Source organism: Larus michahellis, chromosome 11, assembly GCF_964199755.1.
Source record: "Larus michahellis chromosome 11, bLarMic1.1, whole genome shotgun sequence".
In the NCBI taxonomy this organism is placed as follows: Eukaryota; Metazoa; Chordata; class Aves; order Charadriiformes; family Laridae; genus Larus; species Larus michahellis.
The window spans coordinates 20153739-20170435 of record NC_133906.1 but is presented as its reverse complement, the minus strand read 5'-3'; the positions used below and the strand labels follow the sequence as shown (position 1 = coordinate 20170435).

The 16697-nt window shown below is 44.3% G+C and overlaps 1 protein-coding gene across 17 annotated transcripts in view; it reads right to left on the bottom strand.

Moving 5' to 3' along the window:
- SGCD (sarcoglycan delta) overlaps positions 1-16697 on the bottom strand; it is a 354229-nt gene that overhangs the window by 153762 nt on the left and 183770 nt on the right. The window contains exon 1 of one of the 17 annotated variants that reach the window (XM_074604510.1): positions 3744-3819. The exons of the other annotated variants lie outside the window; for them this stretch is intronic. The gene's annotated coding sequence lies outside the window, so the exon portion shown is untranslated. Of the gene's footprint in view, positions 1-3743; positions 3820-16697 lie in introns of those variants that run through there. 17 annotated transcript variants of the gene reach the window in all.

Here is a 16697-nt window from a genome sequence, read left to right as displayed (position 1 = left end):
GCCTTGAGAGCCACCTACTCCTAAAGGGCTATTTTCTCCTTGGGGTCCAAGAGCTGCAGACTCCCCGAGGCCACCTGCAGACTGCGGAGCGCCTAATCAGAAAGCTCTGTGCCGTGCTCCTTCTTCCACAAAAGCAGCAGCAGTGTTTACCCGTTGGCCAAAGAGTCACAGCGAGGACCCCGTCCAGCCCTCCCCCCTACCCCAACCGCTGCTTTGTAATTATTCTGATGATTTCAGCCATTTGCAGGCTCTTCTCAGAAATAATTTAAGGCCAGTAGAGCTTGTTAATAGGTAAAATGGAAAGTGTTCCTTTTCATTTCTCTGGCAACATTAATGTAATTATCCTGAATCATTCTCAAACTACGTGGGCTGTAATTTCAAGGCAATATTACTATTACAGAGCCCTGTTCTTCCAGCCAGCATGTGTCATACTCCCCATCCAGAAGTTATTTATCAATAATCGGAAAGGTCTTCATTTACAAACAATAGAGAGCCTCCTCTTTTGCAGCATGACAAGGAAGCAGGACGGGTATCACCACGCAAAGGTGTGCCACCTCCCTGGCTTCTATCCCTCCGGCATAAGAAATGCAAGAAAGAAAAAAAAAATAACTGTGAAGATTCATTTCATACAGATATAAGAGCAAATATATTCAGCTAGCCAGGCCAATAATTGTTCTTCTATTAAAGTCTTAACGGTATCCAAATTTATTACTCTTATCTGAGCCGCCTCACCCGTCGCTCTTTCAGAAATCAGGTTCAAGGCACCCAGCTGCTCTCTCAGCTTCGGTTCGATGTATACCCCAGCACGGACAAATCTTCATCTCAGCCTGCAATAATCACCTTCTGGGGGAAAAATTTCAGTTTCTCTGCCAGGTCTATTGCGGTGGGGATTTCTGGAGTACGGATACGCCATGCTGCCTACATGTAACGCAGAGAGGGGCTGCTGTTCAGCAGCCTCCGCGTACCACAGCCTTTCCCTCTGCACTCCTGGCCATTTTTATTCTGTCAAGAAAGACGCTCTGCTTGTTCTTACACTTAGATACCCTATTATATCACAAAGTTTACCACCACCCGATGCACCCAAATTTGGCTCTACAAAACAATTTTCGTAGGCGGCATATCTGTATTTTTACAGAGCAATTAGCAGGACTCTTGCAGAACACTAACAAGGCAGACGGTCAGTCCATGAGCAGCCCTGGACACTGCCATCTCTTTTAACGAGCTGTGGTGTGTCATTCTGGACACTAAGAGTTTTCTACCATCCTGTGTGCCTCCCGAGATGAGCAGCAGTGACCTTCACGCATAATATGTGATCCAAAGGAGAACTCCTGCTCTCCGCTTCCCATGACAACATTAGCCGCTCGCCATCAGGCTAAAACCTGATGTAAAACATCCGCTCCAGAATAAGCAGCAAGGAGACAGCAGGTCTGGTCATCAAAATGATGAGCAATCTTTGGCCAGATTTTGCAAATTCTTTCTCTCTGCTTATATGCTGCAAGAAGTGATAAGATACATGCTGTTCATAAAGCAGCTCATGACAGTATGCAGATACTTGGGAGATGTAGCAGAGTAAAGAATCATTATGCTTATATATAAATAAATGCACACATGCACATACACTCACATATTTTGAGTTTCAACAGAGAATGAGGGGGAAGGTTTAAAAAGCAAATTGATAGCAACATCCAGCTACACTGAGATTGTGTAGAATGCGTTAGCCAGAGGGAAGGAAAAAAGATAAAATGGCCTGAGAAATAAATGCATGTTTGTATGTCAGTAACCATGCCTGACCTTTACTAGGGAACTCAACATGGTAGAGGCGTATCTGTGAGGATATTGACTCCAAGAACCATGAAAAGGCCATTGTGCAAAAATTCCAGACTCTCATTTCTCTACAGAGATCTACCCGATGGCCTCTCAGTCTCAGCATCTCTGCTTCGTTATTGGTAGGACGTGGCAAAGGATAAAAAGCCATTTAATTGGGAAATCCCTTTATCGCTGTAGCTATTACCTCTCAGTTTCTCTGAGAATTCCTTGGGCTATCCCATACCTAACGAGTTTCTTGGAGCCTGGGCTAGGGGTTTTTCCTGTGTGTTCAACAGCAGCCATATGGGCTGAGATGTCCAAGAAAGCTGATGAGACCATCTACATTTGGTCTGCTGTCCTCTTCCAAATATTTATCTAATTCAGCAGCTGGTAAGGCTTAGCCTTCACTGCGGTGTCAGAGAGCGCTATTACTGCTCCCAAACCCCGGAGCAAGCCAAAGGACTCACACTAAGGATGAGTGTAAGAGATGTTTGGTCCCATAAGAGCATGGAAGAGAAAGAAATGTCCAGTCCCCTCCTCTGCAGAGTTGAGATTCAACGTACAACTCCGTTCCTGGCCCCATCTTTTTCTCCCATGAGCTCATAATTGCAGTCCTGGATTACCCGTGAGCACGGTGACCCTCCAGTTTGGCAGCAACAGGATCTTTTTTTCATTAGCAGGACACGGGGAAAAAATCTTGTCTCACTCATATATTTTGGAATGAAATTTCATCACTGCTATGATTAATGTTAACATCATTTCTGCCCTAAATTCTCCATTCTTTCAGGCTAAAAATACCCTCCTGGATTTCCTGATGTTATCCAGTGAGAATCACGAAGGGAGTGAGGGCAAGGAGAGAAAAAAAAGAGAGATATATGCTTTGTGTCTTGCACCCAGACTTACTTTTTGGGCAAAGCAGCTGTCGGGAAGGTGAGAGAGCTGTTCCCTTCTAAAATGTAAGGGACTTTACCTGCCCGCTTTTCTCCCAAAATGACAGACAAAAGTGTATGTGGATGCTTTGAAAAGAGTAGCACTGTTTTCACACTATCCCTCACTCAGAGATATATTTACAATTATAGTTTAACTCTATGAAATCACTAGCTGGTAATTACAAAGAAAAGCTTATTTGATTTTGTCCTTTTTCCAAGTGCCCACGTGGCTTATTCTCATCGCTCAGACATGTCCTGCCTTCTCCGCTTCGCTGGGTTAGCGGCATATTCAAGCTGGAGTAAACCTTCCCTCCACTAAGGCGGGAAACAGGCAAAATGAAAAATTAAATCCCTTTCCCCGCAAAGCCTGCTTCCAAACGCAAAGATGATCTAATAAAAGGCTTAATGTTTTTGTAACCTCCTGCCTTACGGAAAATCAGCACGCGAGAAAACAATGCGGAGCGTTTACTCCCAAGTTGTGTGTGAAAACACGTATGTATATTTAAGTAGTGCGATATTCAAATAACAAGCGACGTGCTGCTACAGTGGGGTTAGACGTGAATTCTGCGGCACCAGCTCCTCTCCGAGGAGGGCAGAGGTTAAGCGTTTCTCAACACGCTGCTCTGGCGAGAGAGCATCCACCCCTGGAACGGAGCAGCGCTGCTCTGCGCTCGCATTAGCGCTGCGGAGCAAGGCCCCCTCTGCCCACCCCCCGGCTATTTATCATCGACAGAGAACATCGGGAGCAACGTAGCTCCCATTACAGAGGTCTCCATTCCTACCGCCCCACAGAGGCTCAACCAATTTCCCTGCAACGCAACAGCAAAGCCGGGGCATTTCTTTTAATCTAAACCACCCAGGTAGGTGGGCTTTAAAGGTGAGCCGTGGGGGAACGCGTGTGCTTGCAGGGGATGCTGCCGGCAGCACGGTCTGGAACAGTCCCAGAGTTTTATGGGTTTATCATCCCAAGACATAAACTTTCTCCCAGTAGGGCTCCTTTTCACTTACCTGTTTTTATTATTCTCCAGCTGGAACTCCACAGCAAATCTCTCAAAGGTTAACAGGCCTGTCCAGAAAGCGCAAGAAACAGCCCAGCTACAGTCTATGAATTTTAATGCTCTATGTTACAACAACGTGCTATTTTTATCCCAGATAGCAGCCCACAATCAGCACTATTTCGGTAACTGTGTAAGATATGACAGAGGCCAAGGAAAGGCGCAATAACAGTTGTAAGACAACCCGCCTGCAAATAATAATAGAAGACCACCATAAAGACGGAAGGAGGGGGAGATGGGAAATAACAGAGCGGGGAGATTCAGAGAAACTCCAGCAAGGGCACCTCCATCTGCTAGCCTTAGAAACCGAGTAAATGTTGTTGTGCTACAGCAGGTCGGCACGCATTTCAGACAGATGGTGATCCCCATGTGAAATTAGTCAATCTTTCTTTGATAGGTTTCAGAAAGCCCCGCTGCTGTCTTCCCAAGAGAAATGACACCTTTATGCCAAAAGTTACAGGTTGTTGCAGGCAAAAGGACAGAAATACACCCACACATTTTCCTCATCCGCTGTACATTCAAGCTGTCCATGTATTTTGCAGCAAGGAATGCTTGCAGGCACTGAGACATCTCTCAGACACGTGCTCTCTAAATCAACGTGTTTTAGAAGCTATTTAAAAAAAAAAAAAAAAAAGAAAAAAAAGCTGGCTACCAGAATCCGTGTTGCATTTCTTCATCCACTGCAATGCAGCGAACAGCAAATCTTTAAGCGATGCTTAAGCGCCACACATCTCAGTAAAGGATTTCTAAGCACCTTATGGCGAGAGGTTGCCACTGGGCCAAAATCAGCCCCCATCAGCCCTTTGGCTGTGCACTGAACCCCGAACTTGCTTCACCACTGGAGTGAAGGCATTTGCCACACCAGTCTTACACAGGTTGAGTAATAGTTGACTCCTGCCAAGGAGCAGATGACCACATCAGGCTGTGCAACGTCGGTGCAGCCCTTGGGGGGGATGTCCACGGCTGCACGGCGCTGCTGACGGGGTCACCGGGGGCTCCGGGGATGCACCCAGGGACCCCCGCGCAAGCAAAGCCCTCGAGCACAACTCGTGTTTTAAGTACTTTCCATAAAAGATGCTTACACGAGCATTTGACATCACTCAAAATACATGCAATTCTATCCACAGACAACTGGAGTAACCCATGAATAAAATATTTCACAAAACACCTGCTTCAGCGGCTTCCTTAAATGAGCACCAGAAGCCCATCAGCCTCACACCTTCTACATGTTTTTTATCGACTTTGAACACTAATCCGGGGCGCCCATTTGAACTCCTTCCAACCTTAAAGCTGTGAGAGTAAGGGCCAAACCCTCCAGCTGGAGGACACAGCCCCCTCCGCACAAGGGAAGCAGAGGTGCAAACACCCCGTCCAGGCACAAAGGTTACCATCATGCCTGGAGACTAAGGGCCGGTAGGTCTGCACCACGATAACGTCTCTTACACCAGGGCCCAGAGAGTTTAGCCCTGTCTATCCTAAATCATTTGCATTTCTAGATAAAGATGAACCCAAGGATTCCTTAAACCTAAAATTTGTCACAATTATGTGCTGGCATTTCTTTACAATTATCTTAAATACTTCACTCTCAAGAAAATGTGGTTGAAAATGCAAGAAAATTATGTTGATCATTTGCTCATAATTAGATAGATTCAATAAAACCTGGCGCTTAGCATGTTTTGCATCTGTACACTCTTTATACAAATTAATCGCAAAGATATCTCTATCAATTTTTAGTCCTTTGCTATCAAGCACACCTGATCTGGCAAGGATGGTCTTCACAAGCAGATACCTCTTGAGGATTATTTAAAATCATTACTTTGCCCACAAAACAGTTCCCTAGCACTCCATTTTTCCCTTCTGCTACTGTTATGCAGAGCTTGGAGAATTATGTGCTTTGGCTTGTTCTGAGAAGAAACTGATTATGGAACTGGTGATTTTTGTTGGAAGCCTGGTTATTTATGAAGAAAATAAGTCTTGTTTCCATGGTGGGAAGAATGTGGGGGGGGGGGGGGGAAGTAGTAATCTCCTGGCCCACCGCTCCAAATGTCTTTCAGCCAGCATTTAACCAAAATGTTTGCTCAAAACGTTAGCTGCTTCTTGAAGCTAAAAGTAAGGATGAATGTGTACCTATCTCGGCACGAAATGCATCTTGCCGAGGGAGCTCTGATGAAGCTAAAGCTACTGGTGGACTCGTAAACTTGATTGCCACAGTTCACCTGTGGATGATACTTCCATCTCCTGGTCCAGATGGAGAAAATCTCCAGGAGGTGATAAACAAATGCCTGTTTTCCTATGCAAAATAGTCCATGTGTCATGGAAGTCCTATTAACTTTCCTAGGAGCGCACAAAATTAGCTGAAAACGCTTATGTGTACTAAAAAAAGATAAAAGATATTCATGGAGCTGTCTCTCCAGAGCAGTCCGATATGTCTCCCACCCCATATATAAGCACCCCTATTTAGTACTCTGAGTATCTGATCTTCTTTTCTCTCTGTGTGAGCAATTTTTCTTCTTCCTTCAGAGTACTGTTCCCATTTCTAAGCCTGAAGAACATGAAATAAATATGGTACTGCATGTAAACAATGTACAACATAACCGAGCTTCTAAATTCAGAGTCAGCCGAAGATATCAAGAAATAATAATTATATGGCACAAGGAGGAGGAAAAAAGGCATGTTGAGTGATATAAATGTTTAGTCAAAACATAACTGAAACACTGAGGGGAAAAAAAAAAGCTTTAAAACTGCTTAGCCTGAATAAGACAGCATTATTATCTGTAAAATGTATGAAAAATAAAACCCCTCCAATAAGAAAAGGACTTAAGAAATTTGTTATACGCTAATGCCATCTACCAGACATCAGTGGAAGCAGCAGAAACAAAAGTCAAATGAAACTGCAAATACAAGAGATTAAGTAAGAATTTGTGCACAGCCCCAAGTTTTTTTTTTTAGCAAGTACTGAATTCACAGTCTTGTTCTGCCTTTCCTTTTTTTCTCAGAGCAAGGATTTCAGGGCATCCATGAATGCAAATATTTATCACTTCTTCTAATTGGCAAGGTTGTGGAAAAAACTTTTCAGTTCCCCTTCCAACACAACTTTGAGGCACAACATATTTACATGACTTGGAACTATCATTATTCTTCTCCTGCAAGCTGCCGCTCTGTTTTATGTAAGGAAAAAAAAATATTTTTTTGTCAAATTCCACTTTGTCTTGAGGCTTCTTCAACCTGCCTTGAGTATCTCGATCACTGATCCCAGGCTCAGTGAGCTTTGCATGTGGCTACACTGTCAGCTTCATCACAGCCCTTACCGGTACGTGGAGAGCAGTTTCCAAGGATTGCCTGATAACTGCCAAGGGGTCACTACTTCTCTTCTTGTCCCAGGTGGCCCCAGATTTATAGCCAACTCCAAAACACACCTCGAGGACTTCTGCCAAACCTTAACAACACAGTTGCTCTTCCAGGAGAAAGACTTCCACCACCACTGAAGATGAGCTCCTTGAGCTGCCTCCTCCTAGAGCTCTTCCTCCCTTCTGTCTTCTCAGCCGTGCCTGTTGTGTCACGACAGAAAGCTGAAACAAACAAGCCCCAAAGGCAGCATCACTTTCGAGAGTGTTTCTGTGTTATTTTAGAGCACAAAGAACATCTGTGTATTCTCATCTTTTGGAGATCGCAGCTGGGATAGAAAACTTTTACCGAATCCTGTCACATCAAGACAGCCGACTTGCATGGCCAGTAACGCTTGGACTTCTTTCTCCATGCCCTTCCCCTGGCAGTTCACCTTTGCTAGCAAGCCCAAGGCGGTCACACTGAGAGTCACGCTCTGCCTTAGTCTTGCAATTACCAAGACCGTGGCAGCTGGACCACTTCTTTGACTAAACCTTCTACAACTGCTGATCCAACCCTCACTTCATGTCTACCTTCACATCATGCCTTAACTCCTTCTAGAAAGTTTCTAGACATGGTCTGAATTCTTTCCTGCAATCACCAGCTCTTGTCTCAGGGTTCATTTCCTTTTGCAAAGTTTTCAGCCTCTTGGAAAACTATTTTAAGTCAACTCTTGAAGGCTTCAGCTCATGTTTTGGGACTTGCTTTGTGTAGATTTTTATGGATTCTCAAACACATACTTTTCACGTGGAAGCAGAAAGCTATGAAATCAGTGGGACATCACATATGTGAAATTCTACTTGTGCTGGAGCCTGGGAGTAACAAAGGCAAAACCACAAAAAATTTAGGTATGATTTTACAGCTGAAGTCAGTAAGCAGCACAGGACTCTCAAACTTGTGTAACTGAAACAAGAGATGGTGGCTATGACCCCGTCTTTTGCCTACGTACTTTTCAAAACCCAAACCTAGGTTGTTTCTGGTACCCTTCAACTTTCCTTTTGGACATCCACCAGAAATAAATAGCAGATGCCTGTTCAGTCTCAAGACAGTAAAAAATAGATGAAGCTACAAAATCTGCCACTGTTGTGCCATGGACATGATCTCCACCTGCTCATGCAGACACACGTATACACAGAAAGTAGGTGTTGGACAAAGCCATATCTGAAACCAGCAGAGCACGATGTGGACCTGAAGCATTTTGAGAGACCAGAGAACACTTCCATTTGAAAAGGAGCATCATCTATCTATGTGCCTGTTGTTTCAGACACAACCTCATTTCTTCCAATACATAAACTTACCCCAAACTAACAAAATATGTTAGATTTTTAGTCCCTAATATCTCTAGGAAAATCTTCTAGAAACTCTGAGTTAGAAAGGATCTAATTTTCTGCATAAATGTATTCAGATCAACGACAACTCTTTGCATCAATTTTACTTCTCCTCCCCCCTCCCCCCCAAAAAAAAAAATTTAAAAAATGCTTTAAGGAAGAATTCCAGCAGAATTTACACATACCAGCTAACAAAGGCCCCATCCAGAAATTGTGCCAGTATTTGTCTGTCCCTCTTCTTCCAGAAGGACAGAAACAAGAGCTATTTAGCACCCACACTTAGTCTGTCTCTACAATGGAAAGGTTCAAATGATGAAGCTGTACTGAATAGCCACTGATTAAGAAATTGAGCAGGGCTAGGAGTTGCTGTTGATTCAAGGTGAGAGGAGTCGCACTGAGCTGGAGTTAGCTGGCAATGCACAAAGAGGAATTTCCATGTTGTCAAAAATTTTCCGCTGCGTCTGATTCTGGCATTATTTCCTACTGGCTTGTTAAGAACAAACGAGCCCTCATCACGCTCCTCTGGTGCTTCCTTTGCTCCTTGGATGAATATTCTGCAAGTGCAAATAAAATGTTCAACAGCAGCAATTTATTTTCTGTCTCTTACAAAAAGGACTGCAGGCAGCCAGGCTTTTGTATCGGGAGCTGGAAGCCAGTGCGTTACAGTAAAGTCTCCCTGCCAGGGCTGAGCTCCCCTCCTGTCCTTTGCTGCTGCGAGACGCGGCACCACAAGGGCCACATTAATATGGTACCGGTTCTCCGAATTTTGTCTCATCTCTACCACTGTAAGTCCCTGCATGGCACTAGGAGGATGTAGCCACTGACGAAATTTAGTCATGAAAATCCAAACCTACGCTCCTGAACCGCAAAGTGAGGACGCGTAGGCAGTCCCTAACTGGGCAGAGAATCAATATTGGGGAGGGACATCTCATTATTATTGCAATGTAAGTCTAGGGTTTAAATAGCCCATGTCACAAGAGCTGAGACATGCCATCACAAAACTTTTATTTCCTATCTGTTGAGCTTTTAAGCTTCCAGCTGCCCAGAGTAACAGTTATGCCTGAGACTGAAAACTCTTTTTTCCCCCTGCCTCCAAAATTGCAAACACACAGTGTCACCGTGCTTCAGCCTCTTGGCTCTCCTCTCTCTCACACAACAATATTCACTGTCTGTCTTTTTGAGGATGCTGGCAGCACATGGGTTAACGAGACAATTATTTGAAGGAAAGACATTTCCAATAAATCAGCAGATAGCAAAAGAGAGAAAGCACTAGAGTAATTTTTTCTGCTCACAATTTCATTACGCTCTTGGCTTTGAGCCATTATAAGGTAAATCACCCAAGTCGTGTTGCACAGACATTGCTAAAAGGACTGTTATTTAAATCACTTTGTAAGCTACACTCCTTGTTTTGAATGGAGAATGCTCCTTGTTTTATATGGCACTTTAAGCCCATTTAAAAGTTTCAAAAATGAGAGCTGCAGTCAAAGCTAGAGCTGTAACTTGGCTGCCGACAGCACGTCGTGGCACATCATGGCACTGGCCTCAGTGTTATCCCCATAGCTCATGGTCCCCTTTCCATCCTGCACCAGACCCGATGACAGCACTCCAGCAAAAGGACGTGCATCCCCTCTTCTGTTCCCTTTTGGCAACAAACTTGGAGTTTTGCTGTCCAAAGAAGGAACGATTACTTGTATTACCTCTACCTGGTTAAGCTGGTGACCTTCACTAACCCTCTCCCCAAGTTTTCAAGCCCATCAGCCTCTGGTATTGACTCACCAGTCAGTGGCTCTCGGTTCCTCGTCAAACATGGAAAACTGCAAAAACGTCCTGCTTTCACCACTGGGAAAAACCTTCCTGGGATGAAACTCCCAGGGCAAGGAAATAGTGACTGCTAGCAAAAAGATTTCATTCTCTTTCTCGCCCACACCACCAGTGTGATCAAGAGGAGAAAGAGCAAGAATGGCAATGCAACAGCAGAACATCGTGGACAAAGAAGATGGGGGATGAAGAAGAGGCAAATATCATGGTGCTGCTGGCGGCCTTGAAAGCACCAGCTCATCTCTGCACAAAATGTCTTCCAGCCATTTTTAATGACTTTTAACTTCACACAGTGTCATTAATGTTCAGTATTTTTCTTTTTACAGCTCACACCTTTCAACTTAATGCGTTCATTGTTACTTCAACCCCCCCCCCAGCCCTGTAGAAGTCACTGAAAATGCCTTTACCTTTATGATTTGGAGTCTCGCACAATTTACTGAAATACTGAGCATCAGTTATAAAAACCACACATAAAAGCCAAATGCACTATAAGAATCTTGAGTTAACACAATAAAAGCATCCTCATAGGCACTCCAGCAGACAGGAATCCCAATTAATGCCTTACACAAAACCACAAACTCTTCATGGTTAACCCTCAGATTTGGAGAGGGAACCCCGTGACCACTGAAAGCAGCTGCAGCACAGTTCAGATATTTCATTTTCGATCACTCAAAATAGGGTGAAGGCTGCTTGCTCGCTCCATCCATCCATCCATCCATCCATCCATCCATCCATCCATCCCTCCCTCCCTCCCTCCCTCCCTCGGGCTAGGTTCAGTAGAGTAGGCAGCTGCTGCAGGAGACAGAGACTCCTCACCAGTTTCTATACTAGTTGACAGTCATTTCCAGCAGCTTTTCATTGCACGTTCCACTGTCAATCAAAATTACAGGGTATAATTAAGCAAGCAACAGCTAAGCAATGTCTGTCTTCTACCCAAGAACCCAATGAACAGATTAATTTACCAGTGAAATAGAGTAAGATGAGTTCCTCTAAAAAAAAAAACCAAGCAGAATCAAGCCACCATCAGTTTTTTTCCTGTCTAGCAGCAGGTTAAATATTTTATTTTTCTGTGATGCAGAGTTTCAACAGTTGCCAAGAACTCAAAACATTTTGTATTATCCCATATTAATACTGGTGATCTCAGCTCAACCTGCAAATTCAGCTCATGACGACTTACAATGTGTCAGTCAACCTCACGACCGGGATAAAAATACCTTCTACCAGGCAAGCTCCAGTTTGGTGTCCCACAAAAACGGCATTTGCTACCCAGCACTGGGAACCTGCCAGTGCTGGTCATGCCAGACATGGAGCCGAGCCCCGTCCCACAACCCAGCATCAGCTGCCGGAGCCAAGAAACAGAACTGCCCCAAGGAAATGTCCCAGAAAGACTCAAGCAGCTTACAGAATCACAGAACGGCTTGGGTTGGAAGGGACCTTTAAAGGACACCTAGTCCAACCCCCTGCTATGGGCAGGGACATCTTCAACTAGCCCAGGTTGCTCAGAGCCCCGTCCAACCTGACCTAGAATGTTTCCAGGGATGGGGCATCTCCCACCTCTCTGGGCAATCTGGGCCAGTGTCTCATCACCCTCACTGTAAAAAATTTCTTCCCCATATCTAGTGTTGAAGCTGGGAGCTTCAGCTTCCTCTTCCTCTCTTGGTTCCCTCCTTTTGGTGTGCACCTTCACACGGACCTGCAGAAGCATCCTGGGGACTCCAGATCTCACCAAGGCACCTGCCATGCTGCCTTACAGCTATTTGGAAATGGCACCAAGTATCAGGAGGACGATGAGATGACACACGAACCATTGTAGGAATGACAGAATCCACCCCAAGCTATTGTAGGCTCCTGAGACCTTCTAAATACCTTGCTCTACCTGACATTTCTTTGTGCAATACCTGGTATCTTCACTTTGTATCCTTGAACTTTAATTAGTTTAACACCTTGTAGGGGACTTTTAAAATAATATTTTATTTAATCAACAGTTTTTTCATTGTAATGTTCGGTTGCAGCACGAGATCACGCTAAGATAATGAAAAGTACTGGAGCAGCTGAAAACTTAATTAAAACACGTAAAAATTAATTATACTGCTCATCATTGATTTTGCCTGAAAAAGCTGATATTGCAAATAGAAAATCAAAAGCAAGAAGGTCATGTAGAGAATCGCTGATGCGAAAGTGATATATTACAGAAAAAGATACGTTCACGCTGAGGAACCATTCACTCCAGGTCCATGACCCAAGTGCTGAGCTGAATTCCATCCCACATCACAAAATTGCCAATCAAGCATCAATAAGGAGGCTGATTAAGGTGAAACCAGGAGAACAGAGTACATATAATACAACTATTATGTAGACGATTGCATGTGAGATTAGAATCACACGATTAATAAAGTCAGCCTTTTCAGGTTCTTTTTCCGCCTCTGTACAACAAAAGGAGTTTAGTAGCGTAACCATGAAATGTCATTCTTCAGGCTCTCCAGAAATGTCCCAGAGAGGTGCCTGGGTTAGGACTACGCCACTCGGTGTTACGAATGAGGATTATAACCCTCTTTAATGGCCACAACTAACAGGACCGTGCTCAGGCTGAATGCAGTCCCCAGTGTTGGGGGGGCACGGGGAGCAGCTGGACGCTCTAATCCTTTCTGCTTTATCCTGGGAAAAACTACGTACTGTCCTCTAACTTTAATAATAATTCCCTCTCCCTCCTGTCAGTTGCTGAGCTTGTTTATAAAGCATAATTATACCTTATTTCAACTTGGTATCAGTAGAACCAGTTAATATATCCTTTTAATAAACATCACAGTACAGAAAGGCCAACCTGGTAGCAGCATAAATTTTACCCAGAGCTCTACCACAGACTGCTTTGGGCCAGTCACTTCACTTCTCCAAGCCTAAAGTACAGAATGAAGGAAATATTGTTTTACCAAACTCAGAAGAAAGATTATCTAATACTATCTAATATTTATAAAGCACTTTCAGATCCCCAAGTAAAGACCATAGAAAGGTAAAGAATTACTGACCCAGATAAGGGTTAAGAGCAAAATCTTTTTCCCAGTGACAGATCTCAAATGACCTTGTAATGTTAGGATTTATTTTCAATGCAAAGGAAGATCTGTCAGGTCCAGGGGCCGTGTTTTGCTATAACTGCGGATGACTTGCTATCAACAGGAAAACAAGTTCAGTCCCTGATCCAAATGTCAAAAGCTGCCAAATCAGTGCTTTGATGAAATGTCAGGAATACTAACGTGGTTTCAGGCCTGCACTGATTTAACATTGCGCAGCCAAAACAGAATCTGGTCACACTGTTGTTTTCCCCAGGAAAACAACAAGTAACCAGCAATATATACATCATATACACTTCTTCACTTTCTTTGAAGTGAAGCTGAACAAGCTAAAAAAACCACCTAAACCCATAAATATCTCCACTTCTGTGTTTTAAAGGAGTCTGATCTCCACATGCTGCAACTTCAAGAGTACAAATATCCCATTTCATGAGACGACTGAAGTATTCAGGGATTTTTTTCCCCAAATGCCACTACGCCTTGCACAGGAAGATACCCCTCAAAGGGAGTCTTCCAGACCAAGTTGCTCACAGGAATCAAAACACAATCTTTTACATGACTGAATGCTGAAAGGGCAGAAAGCACAGAGCAGGCACATTCAAACAATATGACTGTATGTTTTAAGACTATTTTCTTAGCCAGAAAAAAAATAATAGTATCTGTTATTTAAATTAATGAAAAGAGCATCAAAGTGCTGTCTCTTTTGGTTAAAGTAACCAGGTGTTTCCAAAGAAAATATTTAAAGTGTTGTTGTCATTAAGAATCTGTGGGAAAAGGAAGGCAATCAAACCCTTGTCACAGCCAGAAAAGTGACAAAGAATTTCAGTGCTGGGAGAAACTGTAGATGTCTGACATGTTGGGGAACTGTAAGAAACTCTGCCCGGGCAATTAAACGCAATCTTAACTAACTTAGATAAACATTGACCACACAGAAGGTATCACTGAACAGAAACAAACCCATCTCCTCTTTGAAGAAAGAAGTGTGCTGCAGGTTCCCGTTCGGCACCCAGCGAGTGGTCGGGAAACAGCGGAGAAGGAGCGGCACAGGCAGCCGGGTACCCGCAGGAGCAGGATGCTCCCCTCGTTGCATGCGAACAGCGGAGCAGTTTGCTGTGGAGAAGCAGGGATGATGTTTCACATGGGGACTGTGTTGATAAACGCTGGCCGAGTTGTTGTGGAAATACAGCTCTCACAACTGACGCTGCCACCCATAAGCTCTAGATGATACCGGGCAAGGATCTATACGCATTATCCTGTATTGACACATACACAAGTGTTTCTAACACTTCACGTGCAAAGTATAATTTTGGTCTCAAGTTTCTGCAGATACTTTAAGCTAATTATCTACCCAGTACTGCACACTGAGGAAGTCATACCCTGGAACTTGAAAACCCAAATAACATCCTGTTGCCAGCACAGCAATGATTCATTTTATAATTCAACCTGGACAGCACTTCCACAGGAGGGAATATAAAAGTATCTCCTGCCAGGAGAGCACTGCCAGGTCTTTTATAAATACTACAGAAGTTTCCCGAGCAGCTGGCCCATCAAACTCAAATAATTGATCCACGTCAGTTAGACCTGGAAGCTCAATAGTACAGCACATCATTACAGCAGGCAACATAAGAAGAAAGTCCTTGTGGTTCCCCCTGCAGCAAGCAGTTGAAAGGAAACAGAAAAGCTCCGCTACCTTTTCAGCTTTGCACACACTTCCCTTGAAGTCTTCAGGGGAACGGCAAATACTAATAACGCCTGCAACAGGACCCTCCTCTAAGACTCACCTGCTTTTCTGAAACATAGCAGCATTACAATATTCTCTGTTTTTTTGTTGGAAACGGTTCAATGTGGACAAACCCCCCGCCCATCCTTGGCAAGTTCATGCAGTGCCATTGAATGGCCCATTTCCTGATGTAATGCACAGTTTTAAAGGGTGACTTTCCTCACGGCCGACAACGGCACGCTGCTTTGGTGGCACTGCCGTGATGGCCACGACACTGATGACTGTAATGATGGGCACCAATTCATCATCACAGGTAGAATTAGCAGTTGCAGCTGAAATCACTACCGCCTCAAACCTACCTGCCAGAGGGGACAGACGCCCCTGCGGGGACATCTTGGTGGATGGGGTCACCACTGTTCACAGCCTGACTCCTCCACGCCAAGGGAATCGCTCATGGTTACAGCGGTTCTCCCCAGTCACACATGGACACGACTCTCTGGATCTCCTCCATCCCAGTACTTTGTACTTTCTCAGGTCAACCACAGCCTGATTAAGTTGGTTATAATTTTTGCTTAAGCATCCAAGCCTTAAATTTCCAGCGCTATGGCTTCCAATGAAGAGGTGAAGTCACTCACTAACTACGCATTAGGACTCAGAAAAGATAAAAGTGATATCTGAATCATTGCAAGCACAGAAGAAAGCTCTATCAGCCACAATCACTTTATGATTTATTTATTGAATTTGCACAGAAAGTCAGAGGAAATATAGCTATTAAAGCAGTAGCCCTGTACAACCTGTACTTTGCCTGAAAGGTCTTCCAGTGCTACCCGCAGCCACGGGAAACCGAGAAGTTTCCACCAAAACAATAAGAAGGGCAAAGTCTGGCACTGCCTACGGGGTGTTGCTCCTTCAGTATCAGGCCTGCGGCCCATGAAAGGCTGCAGAAAGGAGCCACAAAAGGCACCATTAGAGAGACATCACTATAAACTATGATCTACAAAACGTATTTATTTTCTTATGTTAAGCATCTGTGTTCTTAGGGTTTTTTCACTCATTTGGCAGCTTCATCAGTGACTATACATATAACACTTGCACAGACGCTTGTACAAGTACTTTCATCACACCGCAAACCATGCAGCAAGGCAGCCAGGGTGGATGCTGCTCGGCAGGAAGGTTAGAGATACCTCTCCCTGCCAAATTTCGTGCCACCAAATACATACGGTAGCATTGCCTGAGATACCTAGCTGATTATTAGCTCCACACGTCCTGAAGTTAGCCTAGGGACTGCAGTGTAAACAAGCCCTATGGCCCCCGTAGAGATCCTTTGCTGCTCCCAGCCAGATCCCTGCTGACAGGCATGGAAATTTAGGCACTCCTGAAAGAAAAGAGCGAGAGAACCCTCTCTTCCCGTCTCCTCATTCTCTCTACACCTAAGGACTCAGAGTGCAATCCCACAACACGGCGGGTAAATGTGGAACTCTGCCACAGGCCTTTCAGACGCCTTTGGGTGTTAGTGGCAGGCCCTGCAGGCCACCTGCATCGCGAGTGGACCCTACAGGTGTGGGGACCTTTTCCAACTGAGAAAGATGCTA